A 16,210-nucleotide genomic window follows, 5' to 3' on the forward strand; every position below is an offset into this window, starting at 1 on the left:
TGCAGAAGTTCCTGTGGAAAAGTCACCAGTTGAAAATAGAGCTGTCCCTGCCCCACAAGGGGTTCCCAAGAGTCCCACAAACCCATTAGTGATTGCTTATATTCACTCCAAAAGTTGCCCACTTTCTCTCCAGTTACGTTTTGAACATTTTGATTCTTCCTTTTAAACAACAAAGGTATAGCCTAGCTTCAGAAGAGGGTGTGTATGTGTCTGTGTGTGTATGGGTATGTAAAAGGGCACAATGAGGATTTGGGAAATGGGGGAGGGAGACGAGGGTATGACATCATGATGATCAGGATATATGTAGACAGACATGGGCAAAGTGTCATGAAAAAAATTTCCCAGGCAAATCTTCAAGCTCAAATCTCCTTATTTCAAGTGAATCGCATGGTAAGCAAATTCTCTCTCCATAAAAGCTGCTTTAAAAACTGTATTTTGTTTTTTGTATTTTGGCTAAGAAGAAAGGGAGAATTAACATGCTCTGAATGCTTACTATGTGCAAATTCAGCACACCAGACCTGTCACTGACTCTAATCTTCACTAATGCTGAACTAGGCGGCTGTTTTATAGAGGTGAGGAAGCTGGGCTTACAGAGGCGCACAGCTCATCCAAGGCCAGGAAGTGGCACCGCCAGGTATGAAAGCCACACCTTGTAAAACAACAGAGTTATTAGAGTACTGAATATGTAGGCCTTAGTATTCTATTTTTCAACGCATACCGAAAAGACTAAGATATCTTTAGTTGCAATTTAATTGCACGGTCTGAAATTTTTTTACACATACCACTTTGTCTTGTCATGTGGACATATAAATGCAAGACAGATGAATGAATCCCCACTCTGCTTCTGTGTTACCTACCACCCAGGCAAACATATTCAGCAAAAATTTTCACCTTCACACTTGGGGAAAATGACGTCTTTTCTTCAAGAGCTGATGGGGATAGATTATAAAGCAACACATAGCAAAGGCAACCCCTCCCCGCTGACGCTGAATACACATGGCTCACACACGCATTCCACAAAGGTCAAGAGTGGCCAAAGTCCAGATAGACGCCTGAAAAAGCATATTGTTATTTCCAGGAAGTTTACTGTTAGAAGATCATTGTTTTATTTTTGTTTTTAAGTTTTTGTTTTTTGTTTTTTTCAGAGAGAGAGTCTCTCTCTGTTGCCCAGGCTGGAGTGCAGTGGCGTGATCTCAGCTCACTGCAACCTCCACCTCCCAGGTTCAAGCGATTCTCCTTCCTTAACTTCCTGAGTAGCTGGGACTACAGGCGTGAGCTACCACACCTGGCCGATTTTTGTATTTTTAGTAGAGCCAGTGTTTTACCATGTTAGCCATGCTGGTTTTGAACTCTTGACCTCAGGTGATCTGTGTGCCTTGGCTTCCCAAAGTGCTGGGATTACAGGTGTGAGCCACTGCACCTGGCCCTTAGAAAATAATCTTAAACCCATCTACCCAACAGATAGATATTAAGCAACGATGCATACTATACATAATGTATAATATAGAAAGCCACCGATGCACAAAAGGGACGAAGAAAGAACTTGGAGGTGAGCATCCCAGTTCTTTCTTTTTTATTTTTTGAGACAGAGTCTTGCTCTGTTGCCCAGGCTAGAGTGCAGTGGCACAATCTCGGCTCAGTGCAACCTCCACCCTCCAGGATCAAGCGATTCTCCTTCCTCAGCCTCCCAAGCAGCTGGGATTATAGGCGCACGCCACCATGCCTGCCTAATTTTTGTATTTTTGGTGAAGATGAGGTTTCACCATGTTGGCCAGGCTGGTCTCAAACTCCTGACCTTGTGACCTTGTTTCTAATGAGGGAAAGGCATAGGTCCCAATTAGATCCACAGCCACTGTTGACCTCCACAGAGGACAGAGGTTCTGTCTATTTTGTTCACTGCTGTATCCCCAGGACTGAGAACATTACTTGCCACGTAGAAGGGAGGGCTCCGTAAACATCTGCTGAATACATTTTAGTAGCTTCCTAAATGACTAGCTTTCAGCCCTGTCAATTTCAGTCTTCTTGCCCTCGTGGTTTCTTATGCAATACAAGGTAATTTCCCTGAGTCCATTCTTCCTGTACAAGAGAGACTTTCAGCTTCTTAGCCAGACAATCGTGGCTTTTCAGGGCCTGACCCAACTGACCCACCAGAGTCACCTCTGCCACCAAACTACTTGGAGCCAAGGCACTTTAAAGAGCTCGCAGTTCCCTGAATTCTGTCTCTGCGTCCTTGCCTCTCTTCTGCCCTCTGCCCTCTGTCTGGCTCCCCTTGTGTCCTGGCAAACTTTCACTGGACAGATCAATGTCCAGATTAACTATGACGTCCTGTGTCATACAAACTGTTCCCTCCTCCGAGCATCCAAGAGCACTCTGCATTTCCACCTCCTCTGCCCATTCTGAAATTACTGCTATCATCTTCTGCCCATCTATTTTCTCTCTATGCTATTCTTACTGGAGAATGGCACACAGCAGGCTTCCATTTGTTGAGATGAAATGAAAATACAACATAATGAGGTATTTTTAAGTCTAGCACCTGTAAAATGCTTTCTACTCTGCAGGGGACTAACTCAGCATGCTAGTATTGTTAGGGGTTTCTCTACAGTTCCATGGCATTCACTTCCAGAGTCTCGAAATCCAATTTTCTAACTTATTTGAAAACTTAGAAGTGCTTTTTTTTCTGTCACTACAAAGCCATCTGGGTATTACTTCACAAGACAGATTCTAATAATCCTCATACATGTGTCAAAGTGGAAACAATGAAAACTTTTAAAAGAATTTTTTCTTTCTAAATGAAATTTTTTTTTTTTTTTTTTTTTTTTTTTTAATTTGAGATGGAGTCTCTCTCTGTCACCCAGGCTGGATTGCAATGGCATGATCTCGGCTCGCTGCAAACTCCATCTCCTGGGTTGAGGGGATTCTCCTGCCTCAGCCTCCTGAGTAGCTGGCAGGTGTGCACCACCACGCCTGGCTAGTTTTATTTTAGTAGAGACGGGTTTCACCATGTTGACCAGGATGGTCTCGATCTCATGACCTCATGATCCACCTGCCTCGGCCTCCCGAAGTGCTGGGATTACAGGCATGAGCCACCGTGCCCGGCCAATATTTTTTAAAAAGAGTTTAATTTTTTTTCCCTTTTCCTTTGGGTTTTCTATTTCATAAATTCCAATGAATATATGTCAAATATGCCAAATTTCTATAAAACAGAAGTGTAGTTCACAGCTAGAATATATGTGCATCTCTACCTAAGTTAGAGCAGGGGTTTGGCAGGACACAATACAGTATCCAGTTGCCTTTGAGAATAAAGTTTGGTTTTTTGGGGAGGAGAGTTAGGCGTGTAATATGCAACCTAAAGGTTAGTTTATTAAAAAGAACCTGCTATTTTTATAGTGTTGTACATAATATATAAAGAACTCCTAAAACTGACCCAGTGGAAAAACAGATCGATTATGCCAGAACTTAAATCAATCACTGTCCTCTCTCTACAGGTCATATTTAAACTTGCTTTGTCCACCCCAGGGCAATCCCTGGCCTTGCCGTCTGCCCTGGGATCTCTCCAGTGCTCCCCAAAACTGGGCCTGTCCTGAGAGGCTGCTTGGCTCACTAACTCCTCTCTCCCTGGGTCAAAAGAACAAGGTGGGTTCTTCTGTTCACACTCTTATGCCTTGCTAACCAGATCCAAAGGCTTTTGGTGTTCTCACACTGCCTTACTTTCTATGCTTTCATTTTCCATTTTCATCCTTACAAACAGTTCCATGGTGTACATTTCCATACAGTAGTTTTCCTGGTGGTAGACACCAGGCCTGAACCTGGTTTCATTTTCTTTGAGTGATGTTTACTGCTTGTAGCTTACACATTTCGACAGCAAAAACAATTCCTTTGGGGTTCTCAGCCTCATCAAATATCCCCTCTCTATAGAGTGTACACGCTCTCCTAGACACAGCGGTCTATGTGGATTTCAACCCCCTTGGAGAGGGATCACTCTGTGGTACCAACCTTGGGCACCTCATTCAGCTAGAATAGTGGTCCCACGTCTCAGAGGTGTGTCTGTAACCACCTCCTCTTTATGGCGAGGAACCGGCTGCGGAATCCTTCCCAGCCTGCGGGAGGACGTCACCTCCAAGCCCCTGGATGACCTGCAGAGGGGTCACCTGCAGTCGCCGGGCTGGCCCTGGACCCTTCCCGGACCCATCCTCTGTTCACTACCCACCCTTTTCCACCAGGTCAAGACCCGCCGGGGCCTGGGGACCCTCCCAGGGCAGCTGTCCCGCGGGAGGGCCGCCCCACCCCTCGCCACCCTCACCCCGACAGGCTCCGGGCCGCGGGGCAGGGCGGCGGGAACCGTTTTCTGGCCGGAGAAGCGCCCGACGGTAAGGAGCTGCCGCCGCCTCGCCCACCCCTGCTACCCCCTGCCCCGGCTCACCTGCCACCCGGCTCGGCCTCGCTCAGGGTCACTGTTTCCTTGGCATCGTGCCGCCGGGAGAGGGCTCCGGACCGGGATGGGATGATGACCAGGGAACCTGCCGGGGGGCGGTGGGGACAGGAGGGCTCGGGGATCCTGGGGCTGACGTGCGGCCTCGCGACCCCGCCCAGAGCCGCTCAGCTGACCGCGCGCCGCTCCCCTCTAGCTCCGGGGAATTTCCCGGGCCCCGCCCACCGAGGCCCCACCCACCGGGGCCCCGCCCCCTTTCCCCTGCATCCGCCCCCAGCTTCCCACCCTCGCGGTTCCTGCGGGGTAGACGCTGGGACCCGGGAGAACAGGGTCTGCTAAGGTGCTGCTGTGACGGCGTTAATCAAAATAAATCATCAATCAAATGCCGTGTGTGGAGCTGGTCTTCCCGGCAGATCCCTTAGTGGAAGCCAGAGCCGCAGGGGGGTCGCTGTGGCCCCTGGAAAGAGGAGGATCCCTGGCATCCTCAGAGGGAGGCCTCCATCTTTGTGTTTTTCTGAAAAAGGCTTACATCTAGACATAGTTAACTGAATATATATAGCTTTCCACTCGTTTTTGCTTTAAGATAGACTCAAAAAGCAAAAAGCTTGTAGGATGTTTCTTGAGCTCTTGTTGCCGAAGAACAGGCTCCGCTAACCTCACGGCGCTCCAGGTGCCCGGCGCCGGGATTCACGGGTGCGCGGGGATCGCATCTGCGAAGCAGCCTCCCTGCCGTGGAGGAGGGAAGATGCCCCCGGATTAGACAGTAGGATGACAAGGTAGGAGGGAGAGCCGCCCTATGTGCATCCCGAGCACCCCGGCAGCGCCGCAGGGATGCGGTCACCGACAGGCGCTGCGTCCGATCGCAAGGTCAAGGCCTGGTTCAGGCGGTGCTGCCAGCCCCGGGACCCTCGTGTAGGAGGAATAAACAGAAATGAGTGCGAGGCCAGGTAGCCTGGGAGAAGCCCGGGGGCAAGTTTGTATGTGAGGCCAAAAGGGCATGAAAGCCGGGAAGAACTTGAGTTACGAAAGGAGGCGCTGGCACCACCCGAATCCGTGAGAATGAGAGCACGTGGTTGCGCATCCACGCTGCTCACTGGTTGGAAGGAAAGGCAAAGGACAGGGAGAGAGAGGGGAAAAAAAAAAAAAAAAATCCTGATCTGAAACAGGAAAATGCGGATGCGCCCTCTCCTGGTATCCCCGAAGGATTCCGCTTTGCTGTCTGCACCTCCTGCTGCCTGGCCAGGCCTGAACTTCAACCCTGCCCGAGAGGCTAACCCCAAGAGCCGGGAAGGGAAGGCAGGCAAATCAGCAACTGCCCCCAGACCCAATTCCGAGCCCTCGAGTGGGTGTGATGTAGGAGGGGCAGATGAGGCTAGAGGCTGCTTTATGAGGAATCAGCCTGGGGGTGGAAGTGGGGAGAAAAAGACGATTTAAAAAATTTTTCTAAAAATCAGTGCAGGAAAGAACTGATACTCATGAAAAGGGCTTGGAAATATATATAGAGAGAGAAATGGAATGACATTCTCTAATTTTTGTTTAACTACTGAGATGATCCAGGCAGAAAAGATGATGTCACAGTTGTTTCTTGAGATCGGTGGAGGATGGTCCCTCGGAGGCCTGTAAGGGGTGCCTGGGGTAAGTCACACTTCACTAGGCTCCTTCTGCTATTTAAAACCCTGTAGGTGGGGCGCGGTGGCTCACACCTGTAATCCCAGCACTTTGGGAGGCCAAGGCAGGAAGATCGGTTGAGCCCAGGAGGGAGAGGCTACCATGAGCTGTGATCAGGTGGCTGCACTCCAGCTTGGGTGAGAGGGAGACTTTGTCTCAAACAAAATCAAAAATGAAAACAAAACAAACCTATCAAAGTGAATTGAAATGAGCATCAGCAAAGCTCTGAGCCATGGGAAGAAGGTCACGCACAAGCTGCTCCTGGCTTTGGTGTGGGAGGCTGGAGGTGAGTTTCTGGTAGACAGAGCAGTCAAAGTCATTTTCTCCTGATCCCTTGCTCTCAGTGTGGGGGAGGAGGGGACCTGAAGCACCGCACACCCACCCCCCAACTTCTTAGCAATAGGACCTTGGCCAAGTTAGTTCATCTTACCCCTTCCTCATTCCCTTTATCTGTAAAATGGGGAGTTTAGTACATTCCCAAATCCAGAAAGTTCTAAGGACCAAACCTCTTTTCTGACCTGATGCATCTGATGGAAAGCTATTTACAGTCTTTGTTTAGATCCATTGGTGTGATTTTTAAACTTGTTTCATTGAAGAAAATGGATTAGTTGATAGGAGAACTGCATCAGACCCTGTCACGGTGTTATGTGATGTAAATCCCATGCATTGAACAGCCTTTTGAAAATCCCCCAAATTCTGGACTCTGAAGCAGAGCTTGCCCCAAAGGTTTATTTTATCATTTTATTATATTTCATTTTTTGAAATGGAGTCTTGCTCTGTTACCCAGGCTGGAGTACACTGGTGTAATCTCAGCTCACTGCAACCTCCACCTCCTGGATTCAAGTGATTCTCCTGCCTCAGACTCCGGAGTGGCTGGATTACAGGTGCGTACCACCACACCCCGCTAATTTTTGTATTTTTAGTAGAGATGAGGTTTTGCCATGTTGACTGGGCTGGTCTTGAATTCCTGACCTTAGGTGATTCACCCACCTCAGCCTCCCAAAGTGCTGGGATTACAGGCGTGAGCCACTGTGCCCAGCCACCCAAAAGTTTTAGATAAGGCATTTGGACTCAACAGCCTTACCTAAGGATGCTGAGAGGATTAAAGAGGAAATATGTCTTCAACACCTAAAAAAATGCCATGGTGCTTGTTGCCGTTGCTTGTGTTAGAGCCAGTTCTGCTGCTTAGCCTGGATCATCCTGTTTGGTGACTCCGTCCTCCTGCACACTTTCATGGAATCTAAATGCAGCAAAAAAACGGAAAGAATAGCATGCTTTTAGCAGATTTGCTAAAAGCAAATGTGGTTTTGTGTCAGATAAATGTAGAGCAGTGTGGGAGGGTGTTTAGTGAGATCCTAATCTGTGTTTATTTTTTGTTTATTTATTTTTTTGAGATGGAGTCTTGCTCTGTCTCCTAGGTTGGAGTACAGTGGCAAGATCTCGGCTCACTGCAACTTCCATCTTTCAGTTTCAAGTGATGCTCTGCCTCAGCCTCCTGAGTAGCTGGGATTACAGGTGCCTGCCACCGCACCCAGCCAAGTTTTTTGTATTTTTAGTAGAGATGGGGTTTCACCATCTTGGCCAGGCTGGCCTTGAACTCCTGATCTCATGATCCACCCGCCTCAGCCTCCCAAAGTGCTGGGATTACAGGTGTGAATCACTGCACCCGGCCCTAATCTGTGTTTAATGTTCCTTGTGTTCCCCAATCCCTTCTGTTTGGAGTTAGCAACTAGTCCCTTTGGGTTTCCTATCTTCAGCAGTGTTTGCTGGATTCCTGGCAACAGCTCTTAGAAGCACAGCCTTTCTTCTTGTCTTTTGAGAAAGCCTGATCTCAATACATCCATGATATACCCCAGATGTCCTGGAGGAAGAAGAGCCAGAGCTGGGGAGGGGATGGAGGATTTCACAGCAGATGGAGGGAGGAGTGACTCCCCCAGATTGGGAGGGGTAGGGAAATGGTGGTCTTATGAGCATCGAGGACTCAAGCCTCAGTCCCTGCAGCACCCACACAGATGGCAAGCTCTTGGAGTGACACAGCTGTGGGATGCATCTATTGGACCTCAGGAACCTTCCGCAGATTCTGCTGCCCAGGCTTGTCACTGGAGACGGCAGAGCCTGTTCCCTAGAAGAACCATTTGATAATGAGAGTGTCAGTGGCAAGGTTGATGGGCTGAAAAATAAATGGCCCTTACTCCAGTGGGCACCAAAAGCACTTCTGGAGTTTTGCATGACCATAGGGAAGAAGACCTCCCCTCTCCAGCCCCCAGTGGTTCCCCAAAATAGGTTTCCCTGTACCCCTGCAGAACTGGGTTTAAAGAAAGTAAAAAGGCCGGATGTGGTGGCTCATGCCTGGAATCCCAGCACTTTGGAAGGATCATTGGGGGTCAAGAGTTCAAGACCAGCCTGGCTAACATAGTGAAAACCCATCTCTACTAAAAACAGAAAAATTAGCCAGGCAGTAGTGGCATGCACCTGTAATCTCAGCTATTCAGAAAGCTGATGCAGGAGAATCGCTTGAGCCTGGCAGGCAGAGGTTGCAGTGACCCAAGATCGTGCCACGAGAAAGAGAGAAGGAGAGAGAGAGGGAGAGAAAAGAGAGAAAGAGGGAGGGAGGGAGGAAGAAAGAAAAGAAAAAAAGTAAAGAAGAAAGAAAGAAAGATTCTGTAACATTGTTATGTACATCTGAGCTGGTAGACTAATGTTCGTACCTGCTACAAGAAAGAAAGGAAGAAAGGGAAGAGAAAGAAAGAGAAAGAAAAGAAAGAGGGAGGGAAGGAAAGAAGGAAGATATTTTTATGTACATCTGAGCTGGTAGACTAATATTTGTACTTGCTACAAAAAAGAAAGAAAGGAATGGAGTGAGGGAGGGAGAGAAAGAATGGGAGAGAGAAAGAGGAAGAAGGAAGGAAGGGAGGAAGGAAGGAAGGAAGGAAGAGAGGAAGAAGAAAGAAAAACATTTTATGCACATCTGAGCTGGTAGACTAATATTAGTACTTGCTACCCAAAGACATGCTATGACATAATGTATATAGATACATTAAATGTCCAGAAAAGGAAAATAGAAAAAGACAAATCAGACCAGTGGTTGCCTGAAATTGGGGATGGCTTTGACTACAAAGAACTCGAGGGGACTTTTTGGGGATGATGGAAATATACTAAATCTGCATTGTAATGATGGTTTTACAACTTTTTAAGTGTAATTGAAGGCCATGAATCATATACTTAACGAATGGTGTGAATTTTATTGCATGTGAATTCTACCTCACTAGAACTATACAAACACCACCAAAAAAACCACAACCTAATAATTATGTCCAATAAAGCACGGGTCCCCAACCCCCCGGTGGCAAACCAGTACTGGTCTGTGGCCTGTTAGGAACTGGGCCGCACAGCAGGAAGTGAGCAGCTGCTGGTGAGCGTTGCAGCCTGAGCTCTGCCTCCTGTCAAATCAGCGGCTGGGTTAGATTCTCACAGGAGCATGAACCCTACTGTGAACTGTGCATGCAGGAGATCCAGGCTGTGCATTCCTTATGAGCATCTAATGCCTGATGATCTGAGGTGAAACCATTTCATCCCAAACCGCCCCCACAACCACCATCCATGGAAAAATTGTCTTCCATGAAATCAGTTCCTGGTGTCAAAAAGGTTGGGAAGTGCTGCAGTAAAGGGTGTGCCCTGCTCCTGTGAGGCCACTGGTGTGGTGGCTGCATGCATCATCTGCCCTGTGTTGACCTGGGTCTGGCTTTTGTCTCAGCTTTAGTCTGATTCAGTTCATCACTGGTTCCAAATATTCTGAGGATGAGTTCCTTAGAAAGTTAAACAGAGGGTTACCATATGACCCAGCAATTCTGCTTCTAGGTATACACACCAAAGAACTGAAAATGGAGACTCAAACACGTGCATGTCTATGCCTCTAATAGGTTGCTTTCCTTTCCCTGAAATCCAGCATGGAAGCAACTCCCTGTTTAAGACGCGAGGTATATGGTCGAAGCCTCCATCAGAACGAGGCTCTGGCATTAGGGTCCAACCTGCAGCCAAGTACCCAGAGTCCCAGGGACAATGGCTCTGGTTTGAGACAAGCCAGTTCAGGGTGTGTGTGTTGTGTTCTGCTCCTCATTCCTTTCCTTTGTCCCATGGTTTTTGTTTGTTTCCTTTCTGAGACAGCGTCTTGCTCTTTCACCCAGGCTAGAGTGCAGTGGCATAGTCGTGGCTCACTGCAGCCTTGAACTCCTGGGCACAAGCAATTCTCCTACCTCAGCCTCCAGAGTAGCTAGGACTATAGCCACGCACCACCATGCCTGGCTAATTTTTGTATTTTTTGTAGAGACAGGATTTCACCATCTTGCCCGGGCTGGTTTTGAACTCCTGGCCTCAAGTGATTCTTCTACCTTGGCCTCCCAAAGTGCTGGAATTACAGGCGTAAGTCTCTATGCCCGACCTGCCCCATGTTTTAAAATCTTGAAAGAGTAAACTCATTGGGAAAGAGCCAGGTATTTACCCCTTAGGTTATGGTTGGTCCTCTGTAAATAATAGATAAAAATACCATAGGAATAACACTGCTTAGTAATTACTTCCTATGCCTTTCCCATTAGAAACTGTGTCATCCCTGCCACCTTTTGTACCAAATCAAAACATAGCACAGATGAAATGTTAAGTCTTTGCTTCCTTGTTTTGCTATAAAACTGTTACGAGTTCCTGCAGCAAAATTTTCTGTTTAAGTATTCATTAGCCAGAGCTGGTGATTTGGGAAAATAATCACTGTAATGCACCACAGTTCTGTGTCATGGTCTGAAAAATATTATCATCTTCTTTGCATGCCTGAGGAGTGAAAAATGGCCTGGCTGTCTAATTTTAGACATAGTTTTAACTTCTTTGGATTAAATAATTGATCAGTAGTAGGAAAGTACAAGTGATTTGTCTTTTTTTCCATCTCACTTATTCTTTTTTTCCCCAAACTAAGATGTCTCACTTCTCCAAAAAAGTGCACGGTGGAGTGAGGGAGGACACAGAGCACTCAGGAGGGGCAGCATCCCTGAGCCTTGGCCCCCTCATCAGTGAGGGAAGTCAGGGGCTAAGACAGGTAACCTCTTGGCTTCCTTCTAGCTTGAAAAAAATTATAATTTGTTTTTCACTTCTTGTATTTGGTATCCAAATTTAGTAGATGCCAAATTAATTTTAATTTAAGCCTCTTCCTTCTGCAGAGGCTGACTTAATACTTGGCTGGTGATATGGTTTGGCTGTGTTCCCACTCAAATCCCATCTTGAATTGTAGCTTTTATAATTCCTGTGTGTTGTGGGAGGGACCCAGTGGAAGATCATTGAATCATGGGGATGTTTTCCTCCATCCTGTTCTCATGGTAGTGAATAAGTCTCATGAGATCTGATGGTTTTATAAGGGGAAACCCCTTTCACTTGGTTCTCATTCTCTCTTGCCTGCCACCATGTAAGATGTGCCTTTCACCTTGATTGTGAGGCCTCCCACCCACGTGAACTGTGAGTCCATTAAACATTTTTTTTTAATAAATCACCCAGTATCAGGTATGTCTTTATCAGCAGCATGAAAACAGACTAATACGGCTGGTTAAATTGCCATAAATGATTTTGCAGTTTGAAAAGTCAGTAACTCCCTTTTTTTTGGGAAAAAAAAAAAAAAAAAAGTGTTCATACATGACTTTTCAGTAGACCACAATAAACCTGCCTTAGCTGAATTGTCTGGGCCTTTTATACCCACAAAAAGTCAACATTTCTCTCACCAGGCTTCATTAACCCCTTTCTGCTTTGTGGGCAGAGTTCCTGCTCCCCTGTCAAAGGCCAGGAGACAGTCATTAAATTTGTAGGCACATTGCATTGTCTTCTGGAGCAGTGACAGATTTCTGGGGGGCTGGTCTCATCAGATCTGCACAGCTGGATGCCAGCAGAATTTTCCTTCTTTCTTTCCTAAGGCCCATGGTTCACTTTTCCAGTTGCTATATCTTTAAATTTTGCAACTGGTCATCCCTCTGTTATTCCTGACCTCATCCATTCCTTTCTCTGAATCTGTTGGGAACTAGGGGAGAAGATGACTTAGATCACCCTGGAGTTACTCCAGTGTGAGCCGGCTTTACAGAAAGCAATTCTCACCAAGTTAATTTGATCTGACCCCAGGGAGGCAGAAAGAAGTCCCAGTCATAACAGACTTCTTGCAGAGATGACTGGATATTCATAGCTCATTATGACAAAGGTGGCCAAATTTTGAAGAGTTGGCTGTGAAAGCTCCTAGAGAAAGATCTATTTGTGAACTTGGAAGCACTTAGGCAGTATTCCCCACTGCAGGGATTTCAGACTTCAAAAGCTGATCTCACATAAATTTAGAACTTTCCCTTTCACTGTGTCTTATTATAATTCTGGGAAGTGGCTCCATTCTGTTTATTATAGAAACAAGAGAAGAGTCTCTGGGAATCTTTTTATAAAATGATTTCCTGTCTACCTTGGTTCCCATACTTGTGAATTGTTTAATTCACTGTCAGTGCAAAAGTATATTTTAGTTGATTCTGGCTTGGTTGGCTCAAGCGAACTTTCTTTGTGTGTTCACAGTGTGCCCGCCTGCACCACCTTCCCTGCTGTTATCTGCACCTTGCACTCTTTCTTCTTTGCTCTTATCTGTCACCCTCCAATTTTTCACCCTTCCCTCTCCTCCCGCCATCAGCCCTTTTCACTGCAAGTCTGTATGACACAACACTGATGCTTTGGTGTCCTTTCAGTTTAGGGTGGCATCTTTCCAGAGTCTCTGGCATTCAGGATTATTTCTGATTTTGTAATAAAAACCCTACTTGCTAAAGGAATTTCAGGGATCTGCCAGCAAAGAGGAATTTTTTTTTTTTAAGGGTTGGGCTTTTTCAGTAAGCTTGAAATTGGACACACAGGGAACTCCCATCTTGGCTACAAAAAAGGTCATGGGCCAGGAGTGGTGGCTCACGCCTATAATCCCAGCACTTTGGAAGGCTGAGGCAGGTGGATCAGGAGGTCAAGAGATAGAGACCAGCCTGTCCAACATGGAGAAACTCTGCCTCTGCTGAAAATACAAAGTTAGCCAGGTGTGATGGTGCGTCCCTGTAATCCCAGCTACTTGGGAGGCTGATGCAGGAGAATCACTTGAACCCAGGAGGTGGAGGTTGTGGTGAGCCGAGATCATGCCATTGTACTCCAGCCTGGGCAACAAGAGCAAAACACCATCTCAAAAAAAAAAAAAAAAAAAAGGTCGGCCAGGCGCGGTGGCTCAAGCCTGTAATCCCAGCACTTTGGGAGGCCGTGGTGGATGGATCACGACATCGAGAGATGGAGACCATCCTGGTCAACATGGTGAAACCCCGTCTCTACTAAAAATACAAAAAATTAGCTGGGCATGGTGGCGCGTGCCTGTAATCCCAGCTACTCGGGAGGCTGAGGCAGGAGAATTGCCTGAGCCCAGGAGGGGGAGGTTGCGGTGAGCCGAGATCGCGCCTTTGCACTCCAGCCTGGGCAACAAGAGTGAAACTCCGTCTCAAAAAAAAAAAAAAAAAAAGGTCATGTATTTGACTCTGTTGTTTAAAAGGGGTTACACTTGGAAACTTTTATGCGGACAGAGTGGAGAGAACTTTAGGATGATGAGATGTAGCCAATGAGATGAAGGGAGTTGTTGAAGATGCAGATTTCTGCCTTGGGCAACTGACTAGATGGCAGCAATATTAGCTAAGATGGTGTTGTAGTCCTTCCTGGCTGCTATAACAAAATACCATAAACAGAGTGGCTTATAAATAATAGAAATTGATTTCTCACAGTTCTGGAGGTTGGGAAGTCCAAGATCAAGGCGCTGGCAGTGTCTGGTGAGGGCCTGCCTCCTGCTTCATAGACGTCATCTTCTTGCTGTGTCCTCACATGGTGGAAGGGGTCATTGCAGCTCTCTGGGGTCCCTTTCACGAAGGCACTCATCTCATTTTATGAAGCTCTCTTCTCATGAGCTAATCACCCCGCAAAAAGTCTTCACCTCCTGTGATGGTTAATACTGAGTGTCAACTTGACTGGATTGAAGGATGCATTAAATCTTAAATATCGATGAGAATATTTTTTTCAGACAGAGCCTTGCTCTGTCACCCAGGCTGTGGTGCAGTGGCAGGATCTCACCTCATGTCATCCTCCGCTGCCCAGGTTCTAGCAATCCCCCCGCCTCAGCCTCCTGAATAGCTAGGATTACAGGTGCACGCCACCACGCCCAGCTAATTTTTTTTTTTTTTTCAGTAGAGATGAGGTTTTACCATATTGACCAGGATGGTCTCCATCTCCTGACCTCGTGATCCACCAGCCTCGGCCTCCCGAAGTGCTGAGATTATAGGCGTGAGCCACTGTGCCCGGCCTCTGATGAGAATATTTAATTGATGACTTGGAATTGTTATACTAACTTTGGAAACATCTTAAAAGAATGACTATTCATCTATTTTCATTTGAAACTTACAAATTTTGGGTTTCACTTCCTTTCATTTATTATTGATATAAGAAGTATTTACCAAGTAAAAGCTACTTGATTATAAACCCCCTGAGGGACTCGCTCCATGAATTATTCTGTTTCTCCTATGCACCATCTTTCCTGCTTCCCTTGGCCTAAAAACATAGGAAAGTTTCTACCAATCTGAAAAATAGTCACTAAATAGCAAGGCTTCTCTTGGTTCATTTTTTCCTTTTATGACCACTTTTTCTAATTAATTTTCTTTTCATCCAAACTTCTTCAATACATACTAGGACTCTTGAATTTCTTTCTTTCTTTTTATTTTTTTATTTTGAGAGGGAGTCTCTCTCTGTCACGCAGGTTAGAGTGTAGTTGCACAGTCTTGGCTCACTGCAACCTCCACCTCCTGGGTTGAAGCGATTCTGCTGCTCCAGCCTCCCGAGTAGCTGGCAGGCATCTCCCACCACGCCCAGCTAATTTTTGTGTATTTAGTAGAGGTGGGTTTCACTATGTTGGCCAGGCTGGTCTCAAGCTTCTGACCTCAGGTGATCCACCCACCTTGGCCTCCCAAAGTGCTGGGATGATAGGCATGAGCCACTGCACCTGGCCACAAGGTCCCTTGAATTTCTATGTTTTATGGAATATTTGAAAGTTTTCTGCCTGGAAGGGAAGGAGGGTTGTGGATCAGAAAGTTTGAGTCGAACAAAATTTTGGAGATTTCTTTCCAGGGCCTTCCGTATGCTGGTATGCATTACAAAGCCCCAGAACGGTGCGGGGTAGGGGGTGGGTACAGAATTCAGTGTTTCCTCGATTCTTTGGACTGAAAATCCATCTGCTGTGTCCAAAATCACGGAGGAACTCCCGTTGTTAAATTCAATGGGCATGTGACAGGGTGTGGAATCGTTTTTAGCGGACAAAGCTGACCTGTGAAAGTTGCCAGCCGTTTCTGTTTCTGGCATGGGGACACTGAGTCATCTTGAAGTCCACTTTCTTTGGGAAGAACCACTGGAATGGTTCCTTTCAGTGACAGAGCCATAAGGTTTCTGGGGTGCACACAACTGCACGCTCAGTTAATATTCCCTTGGCTGGGGCTGGGACCTGGGCTTGCTGGGCAGGCCCCAGTGCCTTGATCTCAGGTTGCTGGGGTGGCGGTGGCACTTTGCCTGGAGGCCAGAATGCTTTCTGGAAGGAAGGATACTGACACTTCAACTCTTCTTTTTGTTGTATTGTCAGGATCTTTGGGGGCCCCCAGAAAATAGTTCTCTTCTTTCCTACGTGGATTCTGAACACATATGAAAGCAGAGAAAGGCAGATGAGAGATTTAAACCGTTTTTGTGTGTGACTGACAAAGGCTTGGTCGGAGGGCGTGGCTTTTCTGTTGGGGACTCTCGCTTGCTAATGGGGTGCTCTAGCATTTTGCAGATGTGTCTACCCAGGCCCGGCCCCTGCACCCACATCCTGTGCTCGCCTTCCCGTCGCTGCACAATCTCACTCCTTCTCATGACTTTGCGTGAGACTCCTCCCTGAGTCTTCAGACCTCTGTAATCCACTGATGGCTGGCAATTTTTTAGGCATCTCAAAATCAAGATCTCACAGTGTTACTGGAAAGGAGTCCCCAACCAGACCCCAAGAGAGGATTCTTGGATCTCACGCAA

At 46.8% G+C, this 16,210-nt stretch overlaps 1 protein-coding gene across 17 annotated transcripts in view; it reads left to right on the forward strand.

Moving 5' to 3' along the window:
- The first annotated feature begins 4,636 nt into the window (after positions 1-4,636).
- CCDC3 (coiled-coil domain containing 3) overlaps positions 4,637-16,210 on the forward strand; it is a 154,337-nt gene continuing 142,763 nt past the window's right edge. For 7 of the 17 annotated variants that reach the window (XR_012518951.1, XR_012518949.1, XR_012518954.1 and 4 more), the window contains exons 1-4: positions 4,637-6,383; positions 6,885-6,981; positions 10,422-10,516; positions 11,058-11,177. The gene's annotated coding sequence lies outside the window, so the exon portion shown is untranslated. The remainder of the gene's footprint in view (positions 6,384-6,884; positions 6,982-10,421; positions 10,517-11,057; positions 11,178-16,210) is intronic. The other 10 variants (XR_012518958.1, XR_012518960.1, XR_012518950.1 and 7 more) reach the window with 9 other exon arrangements.

Source organism: Saimiri boliviensis, chromosome 8, assembly GCF_048565385.1.
Source record: "Saimiri boliviensis isolate mSaiBol1 chromosome 8, mSaiBol1.pri, whole genome shotgun sequence".
Classification (NCBI taxonomy): domain Eukaryota; kingdom Metazoa; phylum Chordata; class Mammalia; order Primates; family Cebidae; genus Saimiri; species Saimiri boliviensis.